At 44.0% G+C, this 27,788-nt stretch overlaps 1 protein-coding gene across 1 annotated transcript in view; it reads left to right on the top strand.

The window, feature by feature from the left end:
• The first annotated feature begins 1,771 nt into the window (after nucleotides 1-1,771).
• Nucleotides 1,772-27,788, top strand: part of GABRA3 (gamma-aminobutyric acid type A receptor subunit alpha3) — a 231,767-nt gene continuing 205,750 nt past the window's right edge. Inside the window, exon 1 of the mRNA XM_072124878.1 lies at nucleotides 1,772-2,269. The gene's annotated coding sequence lies outside the window, so the exon portion shown is untranslated. The remainder of the gene's footprint in view (nucleotides 2,270-27,788) is intronic.

Below are 27,788 nucleotides of genomic sequence, written 5' to 3'. Positions count from 1 at the left end.
TTAGAGCATCAGAATGCCGCTCTTAAAGGGCTCCGCATTCTGGCACCTGAGGCGAGATTTTCATCTCGCCTCATGGCAGATGCAGCCCTGTATATATGCCTTAATAATAATCCCTGAATGCTCCCCAATTTATTCATCATCCCTGATGCTTCCATTATTGCTGTGTGCAGACTCTGTGCATTCTGCATAGACATGTAAACAAAGATCCTACACTGGTAAATACGAGGGACCTGCAGCAGGAAATTATGACTCATCCTACTCCCCCCTTTCCCTGTGTAAAGCTGCCATGATAGACGTACTGAAGGAGTGAGAAACAGGAATTTGTGCGGAGAGTGCAGCATATGGATAACAGGGAAAGGCTGAAGCTCTCACAGGAACCAAAGACACAAGTATATATATACATGCTGAGACCTGTCTAATGGAACAGATTTATTGAAATGTGGCCAACCCCTTTAAGCCCTACATACAGTATGTTGTAGAAATTATTTAAACAAAGCCCTAGACAAGAGCAGGGTATTATATGTGCCGCTTCTCGGCCGCTAAGTACTTTTGACTGGCCCATGTGATCACTGTCACAATCACATCTCCTGCAGGCGACAAGGGGGCTGGTAAAAAATAGTTAGCAGGCAGGGAGAGTGGGGTGACACAGCACACCAGTGAGATGCAGCATGGCAGGAGTCGTGCTCCTAGTTTGTGTGCTGCTGCAGGTGACTGATTATGCCGGGGCAGAGCAGGGAGTAATGCACGCTCTGTTCTGCCACTATGCACAGCAGCACCACTCTCAGAAGCACAATGACGCCACAGCGTTGCTGGGCCAAGGCAGAAGACACCAAAGGAAAGGTTTATCTGCACTGATGTATAAAGGGGACAATCCAGCGGGGGCATAAGGGAGAGGGGGAGGGGGGAGATGAGGCATGCTGTATAAGTTTAATATATTAGTCCAGCCCTTTAAAACCTTTTCAATGTCTCTGTGCCCCCTGCCCTAGACAGTGAAATCCCCTAGTTTGACTTTTCATAAACATAACATATGAAACACCTGTTTTTGTAGCTGCTTTATTATCTGGTATATCAAATATTTGGGCATCTATTTGTGCTCATATATGTTGAACTAATGATTTTTTCAGAATTTCTATATATGTTCACGCTGTTCTTCAATATTCTACAGTTGGCATTGTATAGAAATCTGACATTGTTCCCTTTCATGTAACCTATAGTTATATTTCTAAATATTTCTACAACGTTTTTGTCATTTCACATCCATTTACTATGGGGGAATGAGTTCAGCACTTCCAAATAGGAATACAATTGCAAACATGAATATAGCCTTATGGATTTTGATAATAATCTGAATAATATTATGGATTTAGATAATAATCTGAATGTTTTGCACCTGGTATTTTACATATTCAATTTTGATAAGGATTTCCCATTATGATGATGCACAAGTGTGTGTGAGGGAGTGGGTATAATTCATATAACTAGATCTTTGGACTGGCATTTCTTTAAGAGTCCTTCTTTCCTTTGTCATTCCATGTATATAACATGACAAAGAATATCAGTATCTGGCATGTGCAAGATATGATCTGCAGGGGTGATATTTCTATGGATGACGTATATAAACCTTCATTGCCCTTTCATTATAGTCACTGGTCTTCTTTTTATCAGGCCGGAGCTTCTTTCCCCGTTTTGGTCCAGAAGAGATTGACACGTGACCTCATTGTGTTAAATGATGTACTGAATGCTAGAAATGGCAATAATGGGAAGAGAAGGGAGGTGTGCTGGGGAAGCAGAGAGAGGAGGGTAAGAGGAGGGGGTCTCTCTGGCTCCATCTGATGTCAGCCTGCCCTCCCTTCCTCCTACATCTGGAAAACGCTTCGTTTGACGAAATAGACACAGAGGCCATACTACATAAATCATTTACACGATTTATGTAAATCTGTACACATAGAAAGACGAGGGAATCCTCACTGGGCGTGCACAGCTGGATTCCCATGTAAAAATCCCTGCATGTAAGGGCTCTTGGATGCTTCGGTGGATTACTGTGTGAACAGCTGTCTAAGCCACTGGGCAGTGATCCTGGGACTGACACCTGCACACATCAATGAGAATCTCCTCGGCCGACCAGGCCAGATAACTGCTCATCGCGGCGGGATCGCTGGATCCGACGAGCGCAGGGCTCGAGTCGGGATGTGGTAGGCTTCAAGAGGCGACAGGTATCCATAGCGGTCAGCTGTACCGACAACCAGTAGAGGCGAATCCTCAGACGGAGGTAAGTATCCATGCATCCATTACCCATGATCTAGTCACAACATGTGTGCGCTGTGTAGCTTCTGCCCGCTGCGGGGCTCCATCATTATGAGGTGCCTGTCTCATGGCTGTCATCATTGGCCGTGCAAGGAAATGTGTGGCGAGATCCTGAGGTACATACATACTTGATGGCGCCAAGAAAAGTGAAATGGCGCCTGCTACCCAAACTGGGGATAGTTGGAATACACTGTAAATCCTGCAACTACCTGATGCAGGTTACAAGTTTTTCTTCAGGGAGTTCGCTAGACCCCCATGGCAATGGATGATGGGACATCACACATATGGTCACAATAGTCACCAATGTTACCCTTATCAACATTTTGGCCTACGTTTGCACCAGTTTTCTGTCTGACTTCTGCACTGAAAAACATGCAAAACTGCTTGCACATGTATATGTTATAAAGTGTCTGCGCCAGTTCTGTGTTGCACTGTGTCCAAAATGACAGAAAAAATGTGCACCTAAAGGAGCGTGTTAGTGCTTATTCAGAGTTTGCGCCACATTTATTACTGGCGTGAGCCACAGTTTTCTCTGGTTCACAATTCTGCAGCAAAAAAACCTCCAGACGAGTGCAGAGGTATTGATTAATCTGGCTCAATCTGCACAGTACACGGGCAAACTGCACATAGTGCTGTTTGCACTAGTTTTGATAAATGTGGGCCTGTATGTTCAATATAATAGCCATTAAAAAAACACAACCAAGCAGGGCCGGCTCTGGGTTTCAGTAGGACCTTAGGCGATAGAGCCTCAGTGGGCCCCTTTGCAGTAAACTCAAGTAGTGGCATGGATTCATTATATGCAACTCCCCTCACCCCCCAAAACTATACCATACACAGCCTCCTAAACCACATGGATTAAATATATGCACCCCCCCCCCTCCATGGATTAACCCCTTAAGGACGCAGGGTTTTTCCGCTCATTTCTTGCTCTCCAACTTCAAAAATCCATAACTTTTTCATTTTTACGTGTACAGACCTGTGTGAGGGCGTATTTTGTGCGTAACAAATTTTACTTTCCCGTAATGTTATTTATTTTAACATGCCGTGTACTGCGAAGCTGAAAAAAAATTCCAAATGTGGAAAAATTGGAAAAAAAACTGCACCGTCACGTTCTTGTGGGCTCAGTTTTTACGACTTTCACTCTTTGCTCCAAATAACACGCCTACTTTATTCTTTGGTTCGGTGCGATCGCGGTGATACCAAATTTATATAGGTTTTATTGTGTTTTATTACATTTTCAAAAATTAAACGAATGTGTACAAAAAAGAAAATAAATTTTTTGCCATCTTCTGACGCTAATAACTTTTTCATACTTTGGCGCACAGAGATGTGTGAGGGGTCATTTTTTGCAAAATGAGCCGACGTTTTCATTGCTACCATTTTGAGGTCTGTGCGACATTTTGATCATTTTTTATTTCATTTTTTATGTTATATAAAAAAGGTGTAAAAGTCGCATTTCGGACATTTGGGCGCCATTTGCCGCCTCGGAGGTCACCGCCGGCCGTAACCGTTTTTATATTTTGATAGATCGGGCATTTTGGGACGCGGCGATACCTAATATGTCTGTGATTTTTACTGTTTATTATGTTTTATATCAGTTGTAGGGAAAGGGGGGTGATTTGAACTTTTAATATTTTATTAATTTTTTTTATTTTTTAAACTTTTTTTTTTCTTTTCCACTATTTTTTAGACCATCTAGGGTACATTAACCCTAGATGGTCATATCGCTCCTACCATATACTGCAATACTACAGTATTGCAATATATGGCATTTTTGCAGGTCATACATTACAATGAGCCACTTGCTCATTTTAACGAACCTGCATAAGCCATGTAGCCCCGTGTCAAAAGAAGACCCGAGGCTACCATGGTAACCGATCGCCGCCCCCCGATGACGTCCGGGGGCGTGGCGATCGGAAAAAAGATGGCGGCGCCGCAGTCTTTTAAACGCCGCCGGCTTTAAAGGGTTAGAGGGTTAATATCCGCGATCGGTGCAAGCACCGACCGCGGTTATTAGCGGTGGGGGTTTTGTGCAAAATGCAAAAACCCCCACCTCTGTATGAAGAGGACTCAGCCCGTGAGCTCTCTTCATACATTCCTTATACCTCTGCGCCGTAGGGGTTAATTATATACAGCCACCTCACCCCCCATGAAATATTTACAAACAGCCCAGGGGATTAATTATATGCAGCCACCCTCACCCCCCATGAATTATATGCAGCCGCACACCTTGCACTGCTCCAACAGAGTGCAATTTTTTTTGTGCACCTTAACATGGGGTGTGCGACTCAATTCTGTCGTATTTTGCATGTTAAATCTGGCACACCGTCCAACTGAGCACCAGAACGCCCCCGCATGATGACTAGTGCAGCTGCGCCACAAAAGGGTTGTATGGGACACAAATGGTGCAGGCACTTCCTAAAGAGGAGCTGTCACCCATAAATCGGGCACAAGGAGCTGCTTACTAAAGTAAGCAGCTCCTAGTGCTTGAACAAACGCTGCAGTGTTAGAAAGATAGCGTTACCGGAAACCTTTCTAACACTGCAGCGTTTGTACAATGTAATCGTCGGACCGCTCGCAAAGCTGTCCGGCGTATTCATGAGGGGGCAGTCCGAGGTGCTGCCTGTTCCTGCTCGGCGATCAGTTGCTATGGCAGCCTAGAGTCTCATTGAGACTCGTAGGTTTGCCAGGTGCAATGATTTATAATAGCCAGCAGAGGGCAGGCTTTTGAAAATCATAGTAAAATAGGTATATACTGCAATACAGAAGTATTGCAGTATATAGTATTAGCAATCGGACCCTGCAGGGTTAAATTACCCTGGAGGATCTAAAATAATGGTAAAAAAAAATTACAATTTTTTTGTAAAAAATAGTAAAAAAAGTAAATGTTTAAATCACCCCCCCCTTTCCCTAGAACTGATATAAATAAACAGTAAAAATCATAAAAACATTAGGTATCGACGCGTCCCAAAATGTCCAATCTATCAAAATATATTAGTGATTTTCCCAGCATTTAACCCTGTAACGGAAATTGGCGCCCAAAGTTGAAAATGCCACTTTTTTGCCATTTTGAAAAATATAAAAAATTCTAAAAAAAGTGATCAAAAGCCCATACAGTCCTCAAAGAAAGCATTTAAAACTACAAAAGTCGCAAAAAATGACACCACTTACAGCTCCGTGCACTAAAGTATGAAAAAGTTATTAGCGCCAGAACATGGCAAAATGAAGAATTCTTTTCCGTACAGAAGGTTTTAATTTTTTTAAATGTATGAAAACATTATAAAACCTGGACAAATTTGGTATCCTCGTGATCGTACCGAACCAAAGAATAAAGTAGACATGTCATTTGTGGTGCTCAGTGAAAGCTGTAAAATCCAAGCCCACAAGAAAACGGCGCAAATGCATTTTTTCATCATTTTCACTGCATTCTGAATTTTTTTCCTGCTTCCCAGTACACGGCATGGAATAATAAATACCATCAATATGAATTTCAATTTGTTACGCAGAAAACAAGCCCAAACAGAGCTCTTTACATGGAAAATTGAAAAAGTTACAGATTTTTGAAGGTGCAAAAATGTCCCTAAGGGGTTAAATACCTGTGCTAGCTGTGTTGCACTAAGAAAGTCCGATAAAAAAAAACATTGCATGGACCTTAGTGAATGTTCCACTCTGTGTCAAAATCTGTGCTTTTTTCTGTAAGCAGCATCTCTTTGAAGTTCATTTGGTGAATTTTATGAGAAGTGGGATTTTAACCCTTTAGTGACCAAGCTCATTTGCGCCTGACCAAGGCCTATTTAAAACCAGCATGTGTCACTTTATCTGGTTATAACTTTAGAAGGATTTAATTTACCCAATTGTTTTTGAGTTTGTTTTTACGTGACATTTTGTACTTCAAGTGGGAAATGTTTGTTGATATATTTTGAATTTATTAATGGAAAAAAGTTGAATTTGGTAAACATTTTGAAAAAAATTTCTATTTTCAGACTTCAAAATGTTCTGTTTTTCAAACTTATAGTTTTTCTACCCAAATTAGTTAAGATTTACCATATCTCAGCTTTGCGTCATTTTATAATTGTGCTTTTGTTTTATTAACTTCACCCCTCAAACTATTCAAAACAGCAGGTAGGAAGCTAACCCTTTATGTATTTTGCCGAAATTAAAAAAAAAAAATGAAGATTTGAATTGGAATTGACTAATATTTATCAGTAATACATTCATTTAGCTTCAAAATGTATCTACATTAACGGAATAAAAGTAGAATACGCTCTAGGAATATATTGGGCATGTGGACCCCCTACATGTGGATGTAACCCACTGTCAGGGCACATAGCCAAGCTTGGATGGGAAGGACCCACTGAGCTTTTGTAGGGCAGGATGGTATTCATGTGCCATGACGTGTTTGTAAAGCCCTTGAGGCCACGTTCACATGCTCTAGGTAGGAGTTAAAGCAAAATGATTGCCTATTGCTCCCGCACATTTCAGGTAATGTTTGGTCATATTTTAGGTTCACAGTTCTTTTTCTGAGTAAAAAGTAAAATCAGGAAATTGAAGGATGACACACAGACAAAAAATGGACATACATAAGCAACATGGAAATTTTAACAGATAATGAACAGTCCATGTTTTTCAGACTCAAATCAGGCATGTTTATATGAATAATCTCTGAGTGGGGTCAAGAGGCAGCCAAGACTATTACAGACAATGGGAGTGACAACTAAAGAAAAAGAGCACACACTTTAATTTTGGATTTACGGCATGCTTTATATACTTACAAAATTATAAGGGGTTGGCCACCCTTTACATAAGTTGCCCATATGCCTTTACTGCTTTAAAGAGAACCCGTCAGGCAAATTAACCCCTAAAACTAAATATATTTTCATAAACTGCCATTAGAAACATTGCCCCTATCCCTCCATTGCCCCCTACATGCCTGTATACCTAAACAATCAGGTACTAATGCTGTATGCAAATGACCTGAGAGAGGTCCAATGAGTCATTATCATATTCAGCTGTTCAGCTTATTCATGAGTGGAAGGCAACAACTCCCCAGTGCTTGACTGACAGCCTGTATAATGATGTGACGCATAATGGTGTAATGACTCCTCTATCTGCTTCCTGGTGCTGGCAAGCCCGTCCCCTGCAGTTTTTGTGTATATAGGAGATATCCAACAGCTCCATGTTAGGAAATATCCAACAGCTTCTGTTATAGGAAAACATGTCAGGTACATGTGTAGCTGATGTTTGTGTCTCTTACATGTGTATAGGAGACGCATCTCAGCAGATGCATTACAAGAATACTAGTTCTCTTCGTCAGACATGATGATATGCATGAAACAGAAAAATGACAGCATTTTATACACACCCGGCAGTAATCATCATAGGGTATTAAAAAAAAACTATAAAACAACAGATTGATAAATACAGGACGTCCATAAACACACTAAAAACCTGTGAGGCGAGACAAAAGAGCCTCGGTTCTTATCTGTTAATAGCCTCCAGGTCAGAGATAGGAGGTCATGTAGCTGGCATGAATGTTAAGACCACTTTGTAAGGTGTTAAGTATAAATTAATGCGGAGATTTTACACCTTAAAAAGTGGTCTCAACATTCATGCCAGCTTCATGACCTCCTATCTTTGACCTGGAGTTCACTAGCAGGTAAGAGCCAGGGCTCACTTGTCTCGCCTCACAGGTTTTTAGTGTGTTTATTGCTGTCCTGCATTGATGTCCCTGTATTTATCAATCTGTTGTTTTAACCCCTTCGGGACTCTTTGGCCTTTAGGACGTGGCCCAGTTTTTCAAATCTGTCCTGTGTCACTATAAGTGTTTATAGTTTTGGAACGCTATGGGATATCCAGGGGATTTTGAGATTGTTTTCTCGTGACACATTGTACTTCAAATTAGTTTAAAAATTTGGATCATATCCTTTGTGTTCAGTTATGAAATAAAACCAAAATTCTTAAAAAAATTTGGAAAAATTATTTTCAAAGTTCTAAATTTTCTACTTTTGATGCAAATAGTCATAGCACCCAAATAAATCCCTAATTTATATTTCCTAAATATCTGCTTTATGTTGGATGGTTTTTTAAGATTCCACATATTTTACTAGAATGTTTTGAGGCTCAGAATTTAGGTATCATTTTTCCAATTTTTTTGAAAATCTCCAAAACCTATATTTAGATGGACCTGCTCAACTTTTAATTGACTATGAGAGGCCTAAATAATAGCTAGACTCGTAAATTACCTCGTTATAGAAGCTTCACCCCTCAGCGTATTAAAAATTACTTTTATGAAGTTTGTTAACCCTTTAGGTGTTTTATAAGGGTTAAAACAAAATGGAGGTGCGGTCTACAAATTGTAATATCTTTTCACAATACACTCATTTTGGGTGGAAAATTAAACATTTGCAATGGATGAAATGAAAAAAGGCTCCACAAAGTTTGATACCCAATTTCTCCTGAGTGCGCTGAACCCCCATATGTGGTGGTAACCTGCTGTATGGGCGCACGGACCGGCATAGAAGGAAAGGAGGCGCCATCCAGAGCAGATCTTCATTATCACATTGCACGGGCTATATATTTTTTTCTTTTTTCAATGTGGACCTATAGGGGCTTATTTCACATGAGATGCACTTTTCTGGGACACAATTTTTGGGCATCTATAGCTAATTGGTGAGATTTTATTAACTTTTGTTGTTGGTGGAAATGAAAATCTTTTATTTGAATGAAAAATTTTTAGGCAATTTTTTTTTTTTTTTTGGGGGGGGAAGGTTTGAGCCGTTTACCATACCGTAAAAATAGTATATTATTTTTATTCTATGGGTCAGCACGATCATAAAAATACCTCATATATATATTTTTTTCATTTTACCCCATTTTTACTGAATAAAAAGTAATTTGTCGAAAATGTTTTTAATTTTAGCATCACCGTCTTTCATATGCATAACTTTTTTATTTTTTGGCTTACAGTCTGGGTAAGCTTTGTTCTTTATTCTCATGTTTAAACTTTTGTGTTTTTCACTTTTTTTACTTCTACAAACTTGAACAAGCGATGCTCTGATCGTTGGTTCAAGTCCAATACACTGCTCTACAATACTTATTCATTGTAGAGCAGTGTTAACTGTCTGAGCATGCAGAAGCAGGCGCAGACAGTTGACAGTCAGACCCAGAAGGGATCTGACTGCACAGAACATCGGTCAGCCCCGGGGCACTTGGCAGACCTCGGGGCTGAACGGAAGAGGATCGGATCCCCCGGTAAGCGTCACGGGGATCCGATCCATAGTGGGAACACCCTTTCCCGCCGCGGTCATGCTTAACCGTGGCGTGTAAGGCGTCAGCACTAGCGATCTGAGTCGGCTCCGATTGCGGGTGTTAGCATGCGGTGTCAGTTGTTATATACAGCTGACAGCCACTGCTTCTGGTGCTGGCTCCGTTCGTGAGCCGGTGCCAGAAGCAGAACATTATAGCACGAAGTATCTTCCCGCAGGGACATACTATAACGTCCAGGTGAACGTAAAGTTTTTTTAATACCCTTAGATGATCACTGCTGGGTGTGTATAAAATGGTATAATTTTCATGCATAACATCATGTCTGACGTAGAGAACTAGTATTCTCAAAAAAGTTCACCATCAAATATACTCGGTTAGCTTCAAAAAGTAATCACCTGATTTGTTCACTCTTCTTCTGCTCTCCATGGCTAAACCGGTACAAATCTACATCATTATACATTACACACAGACATGAGGGGAGGGGTAACAGGAGTGACATCACTTTCTCTCTCCATATGACGAGCCTCATTTACATAATAAAGAAAAGATGATTTTACAATGATTAATATATGAATTGACTAGATAACGACTGGGATGGAATCCTTGTGAACAGGTTGTGGTGACAGAATTAGTTACAGAGATAGTTGTCCTTCAATAATAATCTCTGAATGTGCATCAAGTAAACAGCATTTCTAAAACTTTGTTTTGTGCTGTCTGTAAACTCTCTGCGATTCTTTATTTACATGTGTGAGCACTGATGAACTGGAGGAGCCGCAGCAGCTTATGAATTATGACTCATCCCTCTCCCCCTCCATTCTTCCTCTGTCTGTCAGTGAGGACAGTGAAAAGAGAGACAGTGGGAGACTCAATGAGAACAGGCTGGGGCAATGAGATGAATGAGTAAGATTTGTATATATGCATGGTACGAGCATGGTGAGATCAGGAAAAGGCTGAAGCTCTCAAAAGAGATAAGGTACAGGTGCATAATCATTAGACATGTCTAATGGAACAGATTTATTGAAGAGTGGCACACCCCTTTAAGTTTAATCTATTTGAAGGCTAAGAGCACTCAGAATAAACATGTCACAATACTATTATCGTGGAAACCCAGCAGTGTCTTTCCTTGGAAACTACTCTGGCAGGGACGTAACTAGGAGAGCAAGGGTTCCATAGCAGACTTCTGAATGGGGTTCCTTGCCCCTTCAGAAAATATACATATTTCTATACCCACACATTTATACACTCTTATGCACTGATATATACATTTAAAACAGTTCTACAGATCTGTCCCAGCAGCTGCTGACAACATGGAGGAAGTAGATGGCAGGAATTACAAATTAGAGATCCCTAGTTCTGTTGTTCTGCTGTCCCCTCCTCTAACATATGTTATCTGAGCTGCTGATTCACGCAGTGTTCCTTGGAAGATGTGTACTGTTATACAGGCGGTCCCTGATTTAAGAACGGCAGACTTACAGATGACCCCTAGTTACAAACGGAACTCTGGATACTTGTAATTTACTGTACTTTAGTCCCAGGATACAATGATCAGCTGTGAGAGTTATTAAAGGTGTCTGCAATGAAGATTTATTGTTAATCCTGGTTCTTATGATAACCTAAAAGTTTTAAAATCCAATTGTTTGAGACCAAACAAGTTTTGGCTGGGGTTACAATTATAAAATGTACAGTTGCCTGTATACATTATATTCCGATGCCCCCGCAGGTCCTCTTCTTACTTTGGGTGCTCCAGCTCAATCTTTGGATCTTCCGGGTCCTCTTCAGGAGTTTTCCGGGTCCTTTTCGGATCTCCTGCGATGCCAGTGGTGCACAAACAATGACGTTCTCATGCGGCTGACATCATTGTGTGTGCTGGCCGTAAGCGGAAACATGAAGAGGAGCCGGAAGATCCCAAAGAATACCAGGAGGACCAGAAGATGGAGCCGGAGCACCCGAAGCAAGAAGAGGAGCTGCGGGGGGCATCGGAAAGGTGAGTAAAGTGTTATTTTTTTTTTTAAATAGCCTTAGCATGCTTGGGGGAGGGAATGGGCTGGCTATATACTGGGGGGCAGGGGCTTGCAGGCCATATACTGGGGGTAGGGCAGGGGCTACTGGCTTTATACTGGGGGGGCAGAGGCTGGCAGGTTATATACTGGGTGACAGGGGCTGGCAGGCTGTATACTGGGGGGCAGGATCTGGCAGGCTATATACTAGTGGGGGCAGGGGCTGGTAGACTATATAGTGGGTGGCAGGGGCTGGCAGGCAGTATACTGGGGGGCAGGGTCTGGCTGTATACTGGGGGGCAGGGTCTGGCTGTATACTGGTAGCAGAGGCTGGTAGACTAGATACTGGGGGGCAGGGGCTGGCTGTATACCGTGGGCAGGGACTGGCAGGCTAGATACTGGGGAGCAGGAGCTTACTGTATACTGGGGTCAGTGGCTGGCAGGCTATATACAGGGGGGGATGGGCTTGATGTATAGTAGGGGGCATGGGCTGCTGGCTATATACTAGGGGGCAGGGGCCAGTTGTGACCAATGCATTTCCCACCTTCGGCTTACACTCGAGTAAATAGGTTTTCCCAGTTTTTTGTGTTAAAATTAGGTACCTTGGCTTATACTCGGTTCGGGTTATACTCAAGTATAAACGGTATGTATATTTTGGTGCTCATCCTCCATTCTCAGGTCGAATGCTGGGGCTCCCAGACACTGCGGGCCCAATAGCAGCTGCTATGGCTGGTACTACTGTAGTTATGCCCCTGACTCTGCCCTAACTACACTTTAAGGTCACTGCTAAAAGAAAAAATTGGTAGTACCTACCATTTCAGTGGAAAGACGCTAAATTTGACGGAAAAAGAAAGAAAATAGCCAGTACAATCCACCACAGTTAAGATACACATGCCATCTTTACAGATCCTGAATGTGATCGTAACACATTTCTAGAGAAAAAAACATAATCATATTGAGAACAAAGGAGTCTCTGAAAGTGACTATATTGCCAAACAGTTCACCTATTATTTGTGACAGGCGCAACCATTCATGCCATGGCTCATAGGTTTCTGAGCAAGCAAAGCAGATTCAATATCCAAAATGTACCAGTATCTGACTGAAATGACAACTTGTGCCTTTTTATTGTCAGTTTCCTATTTGTAATGAGAGAAGAATAGATACATTCTGTGGAACCACTATCTACATACTATACATATGGATGCAAATATCTTAAAATAAAAATAAAATAAAAAAGCACACATTTGTAGCCATTTCCAATTTTCTGTCTCTTGAGACTTTGTATGCATCATTTTAAGGTCAAGGTTCCTCTGTTAAAACCTTTTGACTTGCTTGCCTCTAGCAATGTGTTCACTTGGCCATGTTCACATTCAAAGGCAAATCATGAATAAGCCAAACTTATTTTTATTATGTGGAATCTCTGCGGGCTGATTTTCATATTATACATAGAAATTTTTACAAAGATTTGATACATATTATAAATATGTTTTTAAGTAGGCAAAGTTTATTTAACAAACAATCCACAGATGGGCAAAGTAGAGTATCCAGAAGCAAGAGTACATATACACTCACCGGCCACTTTATTAGGTACACCATGCTAGTAACGGGTTGGACCCCCTTTTGCCTTCAGAACTGCCTCAATTCTTCATGGCATAGATTCAACAAGGTGCTGGAAGCATTCCTCAGGGATTTTGGTCCATATTGACATGATGGCATCACACAGTTGCCGCAGATTTGTCGGCTGCACATCCATGATGCGAATCTCCCGTTCCACCCCATCCCAAAGATGCTCTATTGGATTGAGATCTGGTGACTGTGGAGGCCATTTGAGTACAGTGAACTCATTGTCATGTTCAAGAAACCAGTCCGAGATGATTCCAGCTTTATGACATGGCGCATTATCCTGCTGAAAGTAGCCATCAGATGTTGGGTACATTGTGATCATAAAGGGATGGACATGGTCAGCAACAATACTCAGGTAGGCTGTGGCGTTGCAACGATGCTCAATTGGTACCAAGGGGCCCAAAGAGTGCCAAGAAAATATTCCCCACACCACCACCACCAGCCTGAACCATTGATACAAGGCAGAATGGATCCATGCTTTCATGTTGTTGACGCCAAATTCTGACCCTACCATCCGAATGTCGCAGCAGAAATCGAGACTCATCAGACCAGGCAACGTTTTTTCCAATCTTCTACTGTCCAATTTCGATGAGCTTGTGCAAATTGTAGCCTCAGTTTCCTGTTCTTAGCTGAAAGGAGTGGCACCTGGTGTGGTCTTCTTCTACTGTAGCCCATCTGCCTCAAAGTTCGACGTACTGTGCATTCAGAGATGCTCTTCTGCCTACCTTGGTTGTAACAGGTGGCGATTTGAGTCATTGTTGCCTTTCTATCAGCTCGAACCAGTCTGCCCATTCTCCTCTTACCTCTGGCATCAACAAGGCATTTCTGCCCACAGAACTGCCGCTCACTGGAGGTTTTTTCTTTTTTCGGACCATTCTCTGTAAACCCTAGAGATGGTTGTGCGTGAAAATCCCAGTAGAGCAGCAGTTTCTGAAATACTCAGACCAGCCCTTCTGGCACCAACAACCACGTTCAAAGGCACTCAAATCACCTTTCTTCCCCATACTGATGCTTGGTTTGAACTGCAGGAGATTGTCTTGACCATGTCTACATGCCTAAATGCACTGAGTTGCCGCCATGTGATTGGCTGATTAGAAATTAAGTGTTAACGAGCAGTTGGACAGGTGAACCTAATAAAGTGGCCGGTGAGTGTATATATAAGATTAATGATAATAGTAAATAAATGTCTAATTAATGATAATGCTATAGAAAATGAAAGATGGCTTAAGTCATATATAAGTTAACCCCTTATCACCAACATTAGTTTTCAGCTTAATGACCAGACTCTATTTTTCAAATCGATAATTGGTTATAACTTTGGAAGACTTTAACATATCCAGGTGATTTTGAGAATGTTTTCTCGTGACGCATTGTACTTCATGTTAATTGTAAAATTTAAGTGATAAATTTTGTGTTTCGGTCTGAAAAAAAGTAAAAATTTGGCAAAAGTTCATTTTCCAAGTTTGAAATGTTCTGCTTTCCAGACAGGAAATAAAACTACCCAAAAAGCTTGATAATTAACATTTATGGGATGATGCTTTATGTTGAGATGATATTTTATACATCCTTTCATTTTTCTAGGATGTTAGGAGGCTTTGCACTTTAGGTGCAATTTTTCTCATTTTCATGAAAATCCCCAAAACTCTCATTTTGAGGGACAACTCAGCTTCCAAGTGACTTTGAGAGGCCTAAATAATAGTAACACCCCATAAATTACCCCACTATAGAAACTTCACCCCTCAACGTATGTAAAACAACTTCTATTGAGTCTATTAACCCTTTAAGTGTTTCACATGGGTTAAAACAATATGGACCTGCGATTTAGAAACTTTTGAATTATTTTGGAAAATAAATTAATTTAGGCCAAAACTGACAGTTTCATAATAAATTAAATGATGAAATGCTCTGCAAAGTTTGATGCCCAATTCCTCCCGAGTGTACTGAAAACTGGTGCATGTTGCAAAGTAAATGTGCCCCAATATTCTGTGTGGTCTCTCAAGTGATTTGTATAATGATCCTTATCAAAAGAATCTATTACTCTCTTGATACATCTCTGAATTTTATTTGCCTTATTTTTAGCTGCTTGGCAATAGCCATTAAAATTAAGTTTACTGTCCACCTATACGTATGAATCGTTTTGTGCTGCAGTTTTAACAGGTAATTGACTTTTAATTGTAATTGAGTTTTTAATCTCCAATAATACTATACTAACTTCCTCTGTATTTGTCACTTTACAGAACTTTGTCTTATCTGCTAATATCAAATCTCTACTGTGTAAATTTTATGTACCGTATATGCTTGTGTATAAGCCAAGTTTTTCACCACAAAAAATGTGCTGAAAAACCTCACCTCGGCTTATACACGAGTCAAAAAAATTATATACTCAGCCTCCGGCGGTCTCCACGATGTCCGTGCGGCTCCCCCGATGTCCGTGAGGCTCCACTTCTTTCTTCTTCTCGGCTCCTCTTCAATCTTCCATCTTCTTTAAAAGCCTGCAGGGCGCAGCCATGTTATCCCCATGTTATCCTGCAGGCGCATACTGTGACGTCAGCAGCGGGCGCGTCATAGTATGCCCCTGCCGGACGGAAGGTAGCATGTCCGCGCCCTGCAGGCTTTTAAAGAAGACAGAAGATTTAAGAGGAGCCACGAGGAAGAAAGAAGCGGAGCTGCGCGGACATCGGGGAGCCGCTCCAAACATCGGGGCGTATATGAGTTTAATTTATTATAAGGGCTGGCTGTATACTACTGGGGGCAGGCTGGGCTGGCTGTATACTACTGGGGGCAGGCTGGGCTGGCTGTATACTACTAGGGGCAGGCTGGGCTGGCTGTATACTACTGGGGGCAGGCTGGGCTGGCTGTATACTACTGGGGGCAGGCTGGGCTGGCTGTATACTACTGGGGGCAGGCTGGGCTGGCTGTATACTACTGGGGGCAGGCTGGGCTGGCTGTATACTACTGGGGGCAGGCTGGGCTGGCTGTATACTACTGGAGGCAGGCTGGGCTGGCTGTATACTACTGGGGGCAGGCTGGGCTGGCTGTATACTACTGGAGGCAGGCTGGGCTGGTTGTATACTACTGGAGGCAGGCTGGGCTGGCTGTATACTACTGGGGGCAGGCTGGGCTGGCTGTATACTACTGGGGGCAGGCTGGGCTGGCTGTATACTACTGGGGGCAGGCTGGGCTGGCTGTATACTACTGGGGGCAGGCTGGGCTGGCTGTATACTACTGGGGGCAGGCTGGGCTGGCTGTATACTACTGGGGGCAGGCTGGGCTGGCTGTATACTACTGGGGGCAGGCTAGGCTGGCTGTATACTACTGGGGGCAGGCTGGGCTGGGTGTATACCACTGGGGGCAGGCTGGGCCGGCTGTATACTACTGGGGGCAAACAGAACAATAATAATATGCATTTGCGTTTTACACATGAAACATCGCAGAATACAGTGCATTTTTTGGATATTACCCTGACAGGTACTACACAAGTACACATTGAACCATACACTAAACCGACAGCGTTAAATTCTACACTAAACGCTAAATTATGTCATTCTAAACATTGTGGGAGATTTGGCCCAGTAGAGACCGTGGTAGCGGGGTGCTGTGATGCAGTTCACGACAGTGACACCAAAGTACAGTCCAAAACAGGTCTAGCCTGTGTTTATTTCAGCAGGAACAAAATAAAACAGCCTTCACATTCAGGCATCAAAAACAAAATAATATCCTACCCGTCAGGGTGCTAACTAAACAATGGTTCTCTGACTCACCACTAACAAAAATACTTTTGCTGCTCCAGGCACAGAGGTCAGGGCTGTGTGCTCTCCAGCCTCCACTCAGAGAGACAACACTCTCAGCTCTGCTCAGCGGCTTTATGCAGGCTGATTGGGCTGTTCCCACCACCAAGGTGCTGGACAACACAACCTCAGCACTAAGGCCTTGCATAATAGCAAAACCTAGGGGAAACATACCGCCCATCCACAGTTAATCCCTTCAGTGTCTCACACATGTAATTAAAAATATTCCGGTTGTAGAACTGATTCGTACTAAACGCAACTGTACCAATCCACTCATACTTGCTGACACGGACAATAACTTGAGTGGTATATTAACTGTGTCGCTAAGAGAGCACCAACTCTGGGAATGCAGTTGTCACCAAGTATTTTTCTTTCTGATAATACACAATCCAAGAATTGGCTTAAAACAAAAGGTTTTTTCAAGTGCGGACGCAGTTAATGTATTTGCTGTAATTACGCATCACCTAGTAAAAACTTTCAATCCGTTTGTACACAAAAGACGTATAATATTTCCGGGTTCATCAATTGTAATACATCAAATGTAATTTACATGATTACCTGTCAAGCTTGTCATCTAAAATATATAGGTTGTACAACCTGTCCACTTAAGGTTAGAATACGCCGACATATTTCAGATGCAGGCAAAAAAGATGCAGCCAATACTTCTATGGTTTCCCGTCATTTCCTTAATGCTCACAATGGAGATTGTACCAATCTGTCTGTTGTAGCAATATAAAGAGTTAAATATCCAACAAGGGGTGGAGATCACAGAAGGAAACTCTTAAATAGAGATACCTTCTGGATCTTCACCCCACAAAGCAGAGTCCCGGGGGAGGGGGGGGGGGGTCTTGATAAAGGGCAGGATATTATTTACTAATACTGAATATGTTCTTATCAACCTAGGTTGTACTTGCTTCTCTTTTTTTAATACTTATACACATATATAAACTTTTAGTACATGTAACTCCTTACGTCATTAGGAGAGAGGTCACATGATTTTTGGTGAGACAGGATATAAGTCTTTCATACTTACCTCACAAGCTAGCCATGAATAAGGAAGGTTTCTTCCGAAACACGTAGGAATTTATGGTCTCCTCGCTACCCTATGCTAAAACATGTGTTTGAACTGTGTTGTAAGCTGTTTTTAAGCTGATCCAATAAAAGCCAGATTTTATTCCACGTGGACTCTGCTTGAAGCTGGACTGCATTTGCTTTTCCCATAATTACAACAATGTGTAATTATGTTTTTTTGGTCTCTGCGACAACTGGATTTTGGGTTGTCATAAGAACCAGGATTAACAATAAAGCGTTATTGAATACACCTGATAACTGTTACAGCTGATCATTGTAGCCTAGGGCTAAATTACAGTAAATTACCAACATCTTGAGGTCTATTTGTAGCTAGGAGTCATCTGTAAATTGGGTTTTCTTAAAGGACACCCGTCATCAGGTCTGTGTCACTTGTCCTGTCACTACTACCTGTTGGAGCAGCTCACAAGGATCCCATCCCAGCCTTTATCTAGTTATTTCATACATTATTCATTGTAAAATCATCTATTCTTTATTATGTAAATGAGGCTGGTCACATGGTCAGAGGCAGTGATGTCACCCCTGTTACCCCTCCCCTCTCCTCCCCCTGCTCATGTCTGTGTGTAATGTATAGTAAAGCATGGCTAGTGTGTGTGCTGCATCTGCTGACATGCTGCATCCTCCTAATATACAGGTGAGAGACACAGACATCAGCTACACATGGATCTGACATGTTCTGCTGTAACATGGCTGCCTGGAGCTGCTGTATCTCTCCTAAACACACACACATGCACACACAGGCTGCAGGGGGCATGGCCACCAGCACCAGGAAGCACATCATTATACAGCCTCACATCATTATACAGGCTGTCAGTCATGCACTGGGGGTGTGGCTGTGCCTCCCACTCATGAATAGAGTGGACAGCTTGAATATGCTAATGCTTCATTGGACATTTCACAGGTCATTTGCATACAGCTTTAGGACCTCATTGCTTAGGTTTACAGGCATGAAGAGGGACAATGAAGGGATAGAGGCAATGCTCTCTAATTGCAGTTTATGAAAATATATTTAGATTAGGGGGGTTATTTTGCATGACGGGTTCCCTTTAAGTCTGGCACAAAAAAACGATTATTTGAGTTTGTCTTAATAATGCCCGACCCTCTCACTGCACCAGTAGCATAATATCCAAGTAGCAAGCAGAGTAGAATCACAAATGTCATTAGAGAGAAAACTCTTAATATTGTCACTTGGAATGATAATTGTTGCCGTTTCCTTTGCAGTGGCAGGGTCAGGTAGTTCCTCTGGCATCCCGGAGTATGTGAATCAGTGTGATGCATTCTACACGAATACAGTACAATCTGCCTCCGCTCACAAGTTTAGTCACTTCCTGTCAATGCTAGTCAGTTCCGATGTTTGGAAGATTAAAAGCATCCAATAGATGTGTTAAAACACTATATCCAAAAATGTCTTTGATTTTTTTAAGTTATAGTCATATGGAGCGGTTGATCCTGAATTAGTAGGCGTGTTTTGAAGCAGCTTACTTCAACTTCAGTAGTAACAATAGTATGAATGCAATGGAACGATGCAAGTGTAATGTCAGCATTTGGGATGTGTAAATCCACTTGATCACCGCGGGAGGTGGTACCAGCCGACACCTGGGACTGGAGTCTAAGGGGGACCTGGTCTGCACCAGAGCCCGCCGCAAAGCGGGTTGGACTTGCTGCGGCAGGATACCACCAGGCCGTTCCACAGGTGCGACTAGCCCGCGGTGGCAGCCGAGGTCGAGGTACCTTAACAGAGGACAGTCTCGTGGTTGGGTCCAGGCAGAGGGTCAAGGCAGGCGGTAGAGATGTAAGGTCAAAGTCCAAATCCGGGGTCAGCAACGGGAGGTCCAGGCAGATGGGAAAGGGAACACAGGCACGCGGGACACAGGAACACAGCAACACGGAGGAACACTGGTAACGCGGCAACACAGGACTCAGGAGCAGGAACACACGGGAACGCAGGAATACACGGCACCGTAGGAAGGTAGGTGCCAGATTATAAGGTATCGCGGGAACACTCGTCACAGTACCCCCCCTCCTTCGGCCTCCCCCTCTTCTTGGACCTGAGAAAACGTTGATGCAGGCTCTTGTCCAGGATGTTATCCTCTGGCTCCCACAATCTCTCCTCAGGACCAAATCCTTTCCAGTCTACAAGAAATAACCGCCTACCTCTCACCGTCTTCATATCAAGGATCTCTTTTACCTCGAAGACATCGGTGGAATCAACCTATGGTGCTGGAGGAGGAGGAATTTGCCGGGCAAAGCGGTTGAAGATGACCGGCTTGAGGAGAGAAACGTGGAAGGAGTTGGGAATGCGCATGCTAGAAGGCAATCGCAACTTGTAAGCCACTGGGTTGATGCGACTAAGGATTTCAAATGGACCCAAGGGGTCCCAATTTATAGCCCGGGATGTTCAGCTCAACATACTTGGAGGACAGCCAGACCCTTTCACCAGGAGCTAAAACAGGAAATGGTCGGCTTCTTGTCTGCTTGACGCTTGGTCTGAGCTGAAGCTTGGAGCAATGAGGTACGGACTTGTTACCAAATGGCTTTTAGATCCTGTACCAAGTCTTCCACACAGGAACATCTGAAGACATGGGTAACGGAAGAGGAGGCCGAGGATGCAGCCCACAGTTAATAAAGAAGGAAGCAGAACCGGCTGAAGTGGGGTCCAGGGAATTGTAGGAGAAGTCCGCCCATGGTAGAAGAGAAGCCCAGTCGTCCTGACGGACAGACACAAAGTGGCGGAGGTAGCAACCCAAAGTCTGATTCACCCTCCCCACTTGGCTGCGAGTCTGAGGGTGATAGAAGAAAAGTCAAATTGCACCTGCAACTGGTTGCACAGAGCTCTCCAGAACTTGGACACGAACTGAGCTCCTCGATCCGAAACGATGTGCCTGGGGAGACCATGAAGCCGGAAGATATCCTGTAAGAAGAGACTGGCAAGTCGTGGAGCAGAAGGCAAACCTGGTAGAGGGATAAAATGGGACATCTTTGAAACGCGGTCAGTCAGATGATGGTATTGCCAGATCATAGAGGCAGATCCGTAACAAAGTCCATAGCCACATGAGACCACGGGTTGGTAGGTACGGGTAACGGCAACATAAGACCAGCAGGTTTTAGTCATGAGGGTTTATTGTGCGCACAAGAGGCACAGGAACCCATAAAATCCATACGTACCTGACTAAATCAGGCCACCAATAGAATCGGAAAATGAAGGCCACAGAGCGCTGCACCCTAGGGTGCCCAGCCACATGAGAAGCATGTCCCCAGGTCAGTATCCTCTTTCGAAGACCAGGTCGCACATAACTCTTGCCGGGAAGCAGTTGCCAGAGGTCCACCAGCGCTGCAAGCACGAGTCTCTCTGGAGAACCAATATGTTTCGGAGCAGATCCCTCCCCCATAACATTAGAAGCACGGGACAAGGTGTCAGACTTGATGTTTTTCTCAGTAGGACGAAAATGGATCCGAAAGTCAAAGCGAGAAAAGAAGAGGGACCACCGGGCTTGACGCGGATTCAGTCTCTGAGCCGTCTGTAGATACTGAAGGTTCTTGTGGTCCGTGTAAATGCTGACTGGAATTCGGGCTCCCTCCAGCAGATGGCGCCACTCTTCCAAGGCAAGCTTGATAGCCAGAAGCTCCCATTCTCCAATTGAATAATTCCTCTCTGCGGAGGAGAAGGTTTTGGAGAAGAAGCCGCAAGTGAGAGTTCGGCCCTTAGGCCCCTTCTGGGTAAGGACCGCCCCAGCGCCCACGGGGGAGGCATGAACTTCCACGAGGAACGGCTTTTCAGTATCAGGTCGGGTAAGAACAGATGCAGAGGAAAAAGTTCATGAAGTTCTCCTGGGCCGCTGGAGGCCAGACACGGGAATTAGCACCTTTCCTTGTAAACGGCACCATTGGCGTGACCAGAGAGGAGAAATGTGGGATACATTGTCTATAATAATTCGCAAAGCCCAGAAATCTTTGTATTGCTCACAGTCCCTCTGGGCGTGGCCACTGAAGATCTTGGTACTGATAACTTGGCAGGATCCATCTGCAAGCCTTAATCAGAAATTATGTAGCGGAGGAATGGAAGGCTCTACTGATGAAACTGGCACTTCTCCAGTTTGGCGTAGAGATGTTTAACCCTGAGGCGGCTGAGCACTTTCCATACGTGGGACTGGTGGGACTCGAGATCAGCAGAATACACAAGGATGTCTTGCAGGTAAACCACAACACAACTGTACAATAAGTCCCGGAAGATATCATTGACAAATTCCTGGAAAACGGCTGGCGCATTACAAAGTCCATAGGGCACAACTAGATATTCAAAATGCCCATCACGGATGATAAAGGCAGTCTTCCACTCGTCACCATTCCTGATACAGTTGAGGTTGTAGGCCCCACGAAGATCCAATTTGTAAAAGATTCTTGCACCCCGCAAACTGTCAAACAGCTCCGTGATCAGCGGCAGAGGATAGCGATTCTTAACGGTGACTTGTTAAGACCGCGATAGTGTATACAGAAGCAGAGAGAGCAATCCTTCTTAGTGACAAAAAAGAAACCAACGCCAGCTGGTGAGGAGGCTTTGCGGATGTTCACCTTGACATATTCAGACATAGCAGCAGTCTCAGGTACCGAGAGCGGGTACACCCGACCCCATGGAGAAGAAGCATCGGGCGGCAGGTCAATGGGGCAGTCGTAGGGATTATGTGGAGGAAGGGTTGCAGCCTGTTTCTTGGAGAATACATCTGCGAAGCCCCTCCAAAGGCTTGGGAGACACGGTAGAATTCCTGACAGGAAGCGGATGAGGGATCTCCATACAGTGTGAGGAACAATCCGGGTCCCAACGGAGAATCTCCGCAGAAGACCAGTCCAGCATAGGGGCATGACGTTGTATCCAGGGGAGACCCAACAGGAGACTGGAAGTGCTTTGGGGTAGCACAAACAAAGAAAGTCTCTCTTTATGTAGAATAACAACTTGCAAGAGCAGGGGTTCACTGCGAAACCAGATGGATACGGAAAGAATCTGACTACTGACCAAGGCAATGGACAATGGCTTCTCGAGATGAACCACTGGGAAGTGATGCTGGGAGACCAAGGCTGCGTCCTCAAAGTTTTATGTAGAGCCTGAATCCAGGAAAGCAGAGACCTGAATCTGGGTGCCGGTACCAGGGAGCACAGGAATCGTCAGGCATGGAGAAGCTTTGCTCACTCCTAGAGACGCTTCTCCCAAGAACTCTGGGGATGGACAGGACAAGGTGCTCCTATCGTCGTCTGGTCGTCTGTAGGGAGAGCCAGATTCTGTTCACCTACACAGGCTCCTCTGCAGATGATTCAGGCGAAGGCTGGAGGGGTCTTTGAAAGGCAGGTGCCAGGCGAGGAAAACGTCTTACATGAGCTTGAAGGTGTTTGTGCATAGTTCCTCGGTGCGCTCCTTGAACCAAACATCAATCCGAGTCACCAGTGTGATAAGACCACTCAGAGTTGACGGCAGGTCACGTCCTTTCTTGAAGGTGGCCATGAGAGTTGCATCGTTCCAGGCAAGTTCAGAGGCCAGGGTGTGAAACTGAACTGCATATTCTCCCACTGACAGGTTCAACAAAGCAGTCTAGGCAGAAGAGGCCCGTGCAGGTTCTTCAAAAAAGGCCCGCAACTCCACCAGAAAAGCTGTGAGAGTTGCCGTGACCGGGTCGCCTCTGTCCCAAAGAGGGGTAGCCCAGGCCAGAGCTTTCCCGGAGAGGAGATTGACAAAGAATGCCACCTTGGATCGCTCCGAGACAATTTGCAAAGGCATGAGTTCTATTTGCAGAGAGCACTGGGTTATAAAGCCCCTGCACTGTTTGGGATCTCCGTCATACTTGCCGGTCATAGACAGCCGTAGCCTGGGTTCAGCTGCAGGAAGACAGACTGGGGTGGCAGGAGCCGCGGGAGCAGACTCAGGAACTGTTGCTGGGCGGCTAGCAGCTGTTGCAGCATGGTGGTAACTTGATCCAGCTGTTCGCGTTAAGCAGCAATCTCCCGGGATTGCTGGACCACAACGGCGGCAAAGTTGGGTTGCGTGGGTAGTGGAAACTCGGCGGGATCCATGGCCGGATCTTACTGTCAGGATTCTGGATGTGTGAATCCACTGGACCACCGCAGGAGGTGGTACTAGCCAACACCTGGGACCGGAGTCTCAGTGGCACCAGGTCTTCACCAGAGCCCGGGCGCAAAGCGGGTTGGACTTGCTGCGGCAGGATACCACCAGGTCGTTCCACAGGTGCGACTAGCCCGAGGTTGCAGCTGAGGTTGAGGTACCTTAACGGAGGACAGTCTCGTGGTCGAGTCCAGGGAAAGGGTCAAGGCAGGCGGCAGAGATGCAAGTCCAAATCCGGGGTCAGCAACGGGAGGTCCAGGCAGATGGGAAAGGGAACACAGGCACACGGGACACAGGAACACAGCAACATGGAGGGACACTGGTAACACAGGACTCAGGAGCAGGAACACACGGGAACGCAGGAATACACAGGAAGGCAGGAATACACAGGAAGGCAGGAATACTCGCTTGGATGCTTTCTCTCAGGCTTGCTGGAATATAAGATGGAGGTTCAGCCAGCGCACCAATCAGCGGTCAGCTGGCCCTTTAAATTTCCAGCAGCCAGCGTGCGTAATCTTCTGAGCGTCAATCTTACACACTATATTGAAAGGCGTAAAAAGCGGATCAGAGATGGATCTTTGTTATTATTTAACAAAAAATGTTAAAGAGAACCCGTCAGGCAATATAACCCCCTAAACTAAATATATTTTCATAAACTGCCATTAGAAAGCATTGCCTCTATCCTTTCATTGTCCCTCTACATGCCTGTAAACTAAAGCAATAAGGCCCTAAAGCTGTAGGCAAATGACATGTGAAATGTCCGATGACCAATCAAGAATGTGGAACCCTGCACAGCAACAGTATACACCAATTCAAAGTGTAAACGACACAGTAAGATGGATCCATCAAACAAAAAGCAAAGTGGTGTGCCACTTTTAAATTTGTACAGAAAACATGAATTTTATTAGAACACACACCCAAACACAGACAATACCATAAAAACAATAAAAAATAGTAGTACCAAAGTACATACAGTGCAATATCGTGTTATTAATACCGTATATACTCGAGTATAAGCCGACCCGAGTATAAGCCGAGACCCCTAATTTTACCATCAAAAACTGGGAAAACCTATTGACTCGAGTATAAGCCGAGGGTGGGAAATGCATTAATCACAAACCCCCTCAGTATGTATACAGCCTGCCCCCAGTAGTATACAGCACAGCCCCCAGTAGTATACAGCCATCCCAGCATTAAAAGAAAATAATAAACTTATATACTCACCCTCCGGTGGCCCCGACCTGCAGCGCTGCTCCCCCGATGTCCGCACGGTCCTCTTCGGCGCCCATCTTCTTTCTTCACTAACTTCGTGCCGGGCGCCATTGTTCTCCCCTGGACGGCGCCTAGTATGACACGCCGCTGCTGACGTCATAGTAGGCGCCGCCTGGAGGAAAAACATGGCGCCGCCCGGTACGAAGTTAGTGAAGACAGAAGACTGCTGCGGGAGCCAGAAGAGGACCCGCGTGTACATCGGGGGAGCAGCGCTGCAGGTCGGGGCCACCAGAGGGTGAGTATATAAGTTTATTATTTTTTAAAGATTTTTTATGACTGTATGACTCGTGTATAAGCCGAGGGGATGTTTTTCAGCACATTTTTTGTGCTAAAAACTCGGCGTATACACGAGTATATACGGTACTCTGATACAATAACAAAACCCCTCCTGAATGGGTAGCGTAAACCAAGACCAACCCAGTAGCAAGGTTTTACCCCTGAGGAAGTCTCCAGTGACAGACGTAACACGTGGGGAGCCCTCCACCTCCTGATCTCTGTACCAATCAGCACCTTTGATGCTGTTACCATGCTGCCTGCCTGCCAGATAACCTGTAATGTATACTGGGGATTTGCCTCGTACCTTCTTACCAATTTTTGGGGAACAATCTAGGCACCAGTCTACTTGCTCAGTACCTTTATGACAGCTGGTCATATGCACATGCACTTTCAATTTGTTTACATTGCTACTGGGTTGGTCTTGGTTTACGCTACCCATTCAGGAGGGGGTTTGTTATTGTACCTATCAGTATTACTAACATGATATTGCACTGTATGTACTTTGGTACTACTATTTTTAAAATTTTTTTATGGCATTGTCTGTGTTTGGGTGTGTGTTCTAATAAAATTCATGTTTTCTGTACAAATTTAACAGTGGCACACCACTTTACTTTTTGTTTGATGAAATGTCCAATGAGTCATTAGCATATTCAAGCTGTACAGCTTATTCATGAGAGGGAGGCACAGCCACACCCCAGTGCTTGACTGACAGCCTGTATAATGATGTGAGGTATAATGGTGTAATGGCTCCTCCATGTGCTTCCTGGTGCTGGTGGCCACTCCCCCATGCAGTCTGTGTGTGTATATGAGAGATACAACAGCTCCAGGCAGCCATGTTATAGAAGAATGTGTTAGGTACTTGTGTAGCTGATGTCTGTGTCTCTTACATGCGTATTAGGAGGGAGAGCATGTCAGCAGATAAAGCACAGGCACTAGCAATGCTTTACTATACATTACACACAGACATGAGCAGGGAGAGGGGAGGGGTAACGGTTGACATCACTGCCTCTGACCATGTGATTGGCCTCATTTACATAATAAAGAAAAGATAATTTTACAATGATTAATGTATGAATTGACAGCTGTAACAGCTGTGGTCAGAGTGATCTCCAATCGCGGGTGACCCCGTGCCTGCCAGGGGTCTCTGGCCACAATTGTCCCCCTCCAGCACTGTCTTCGGGGGACACCAATTGTTTTCATGGAAGCCCTGAGGTCCAATCAGGATCTTAAAGGCACAGTTTCAGCCTATGCACCTCAGTATTGCAGGGTATTATCATGAACAAGCAACCAGCAATCTCATGGTGGAAGAAGTAATGTAATAAAGGAGAAAAACATGTTTCTTAAATAAAAATAAATAAAAATGCCCATAAGCCCCATAAACATATAAAGAGACATATAACGCAAAAAAAGTTTAAATCAGAACACAAACGCCACATATATAGCATCACCACATCCGTAACGACCCGGAGAATTGAAAATAATCATTATTGAACCCACATGATGAACACTGTAAAAAAATGTTAAAAAGCCACCAGAAATTTGGATTTTTACCTACTTCATCTAACTGGAAAATGCATCTCATCCCGCAAAAAAAAAAAAAAATCGCATGGCCTGACTAATGAAAAAAATAAAATTTTATAGCCTACAAAAGGGGCCAATGAGGAAACTAAAATCATGGCATCTGCAGGGCGTTCCTTCCCTTTTAGGCCTCGCTGTGCGCCCATAAAACAATTGATGGCCACACGTGAGGTTTCTCTTTATATCTTTTGAAAATGTGTAAATTTCAAGGCTAAATGAACATATGACAAAATTGGACCAATATCACCTCCATTTGATTTAACTACTATGAAGAATTCAAAGGGTTAACAATCTTCCTGAAACCAATGTTTGATTTGTAAACCGCATGACATCACAATGAATTATCCAGACATTTCAAAAATTCTGAAAATGTAAAGCAGATATATGAGAAATGTTATTTACCAACCTTTTATGCGCACTGTATCAAATGCCTTGGAAAAGTCCCGATACACAACATCCACAGCCTCCCCCAGGCCCAGTTTGGAACTT

This window comes from Engystomops pustulosus, chromosome 9 (genome assembly GCF_040894005.1).
Source record: "Engystomops pustulosus chromosome 9, aEngPut4.maternal, whole genome shotgun sequence".
Classification (NCBI taxonomy): Eukaryota; Metazoa; Chordata; class Amphibia; order Anura; family Leptodactylidae; genus Engystomops; species Engystomops pustulosus.
Note: the sequence above shows the minus strand (reverse complement) of the source record. Positions and strands in the feature narration are given on the sequence as shown.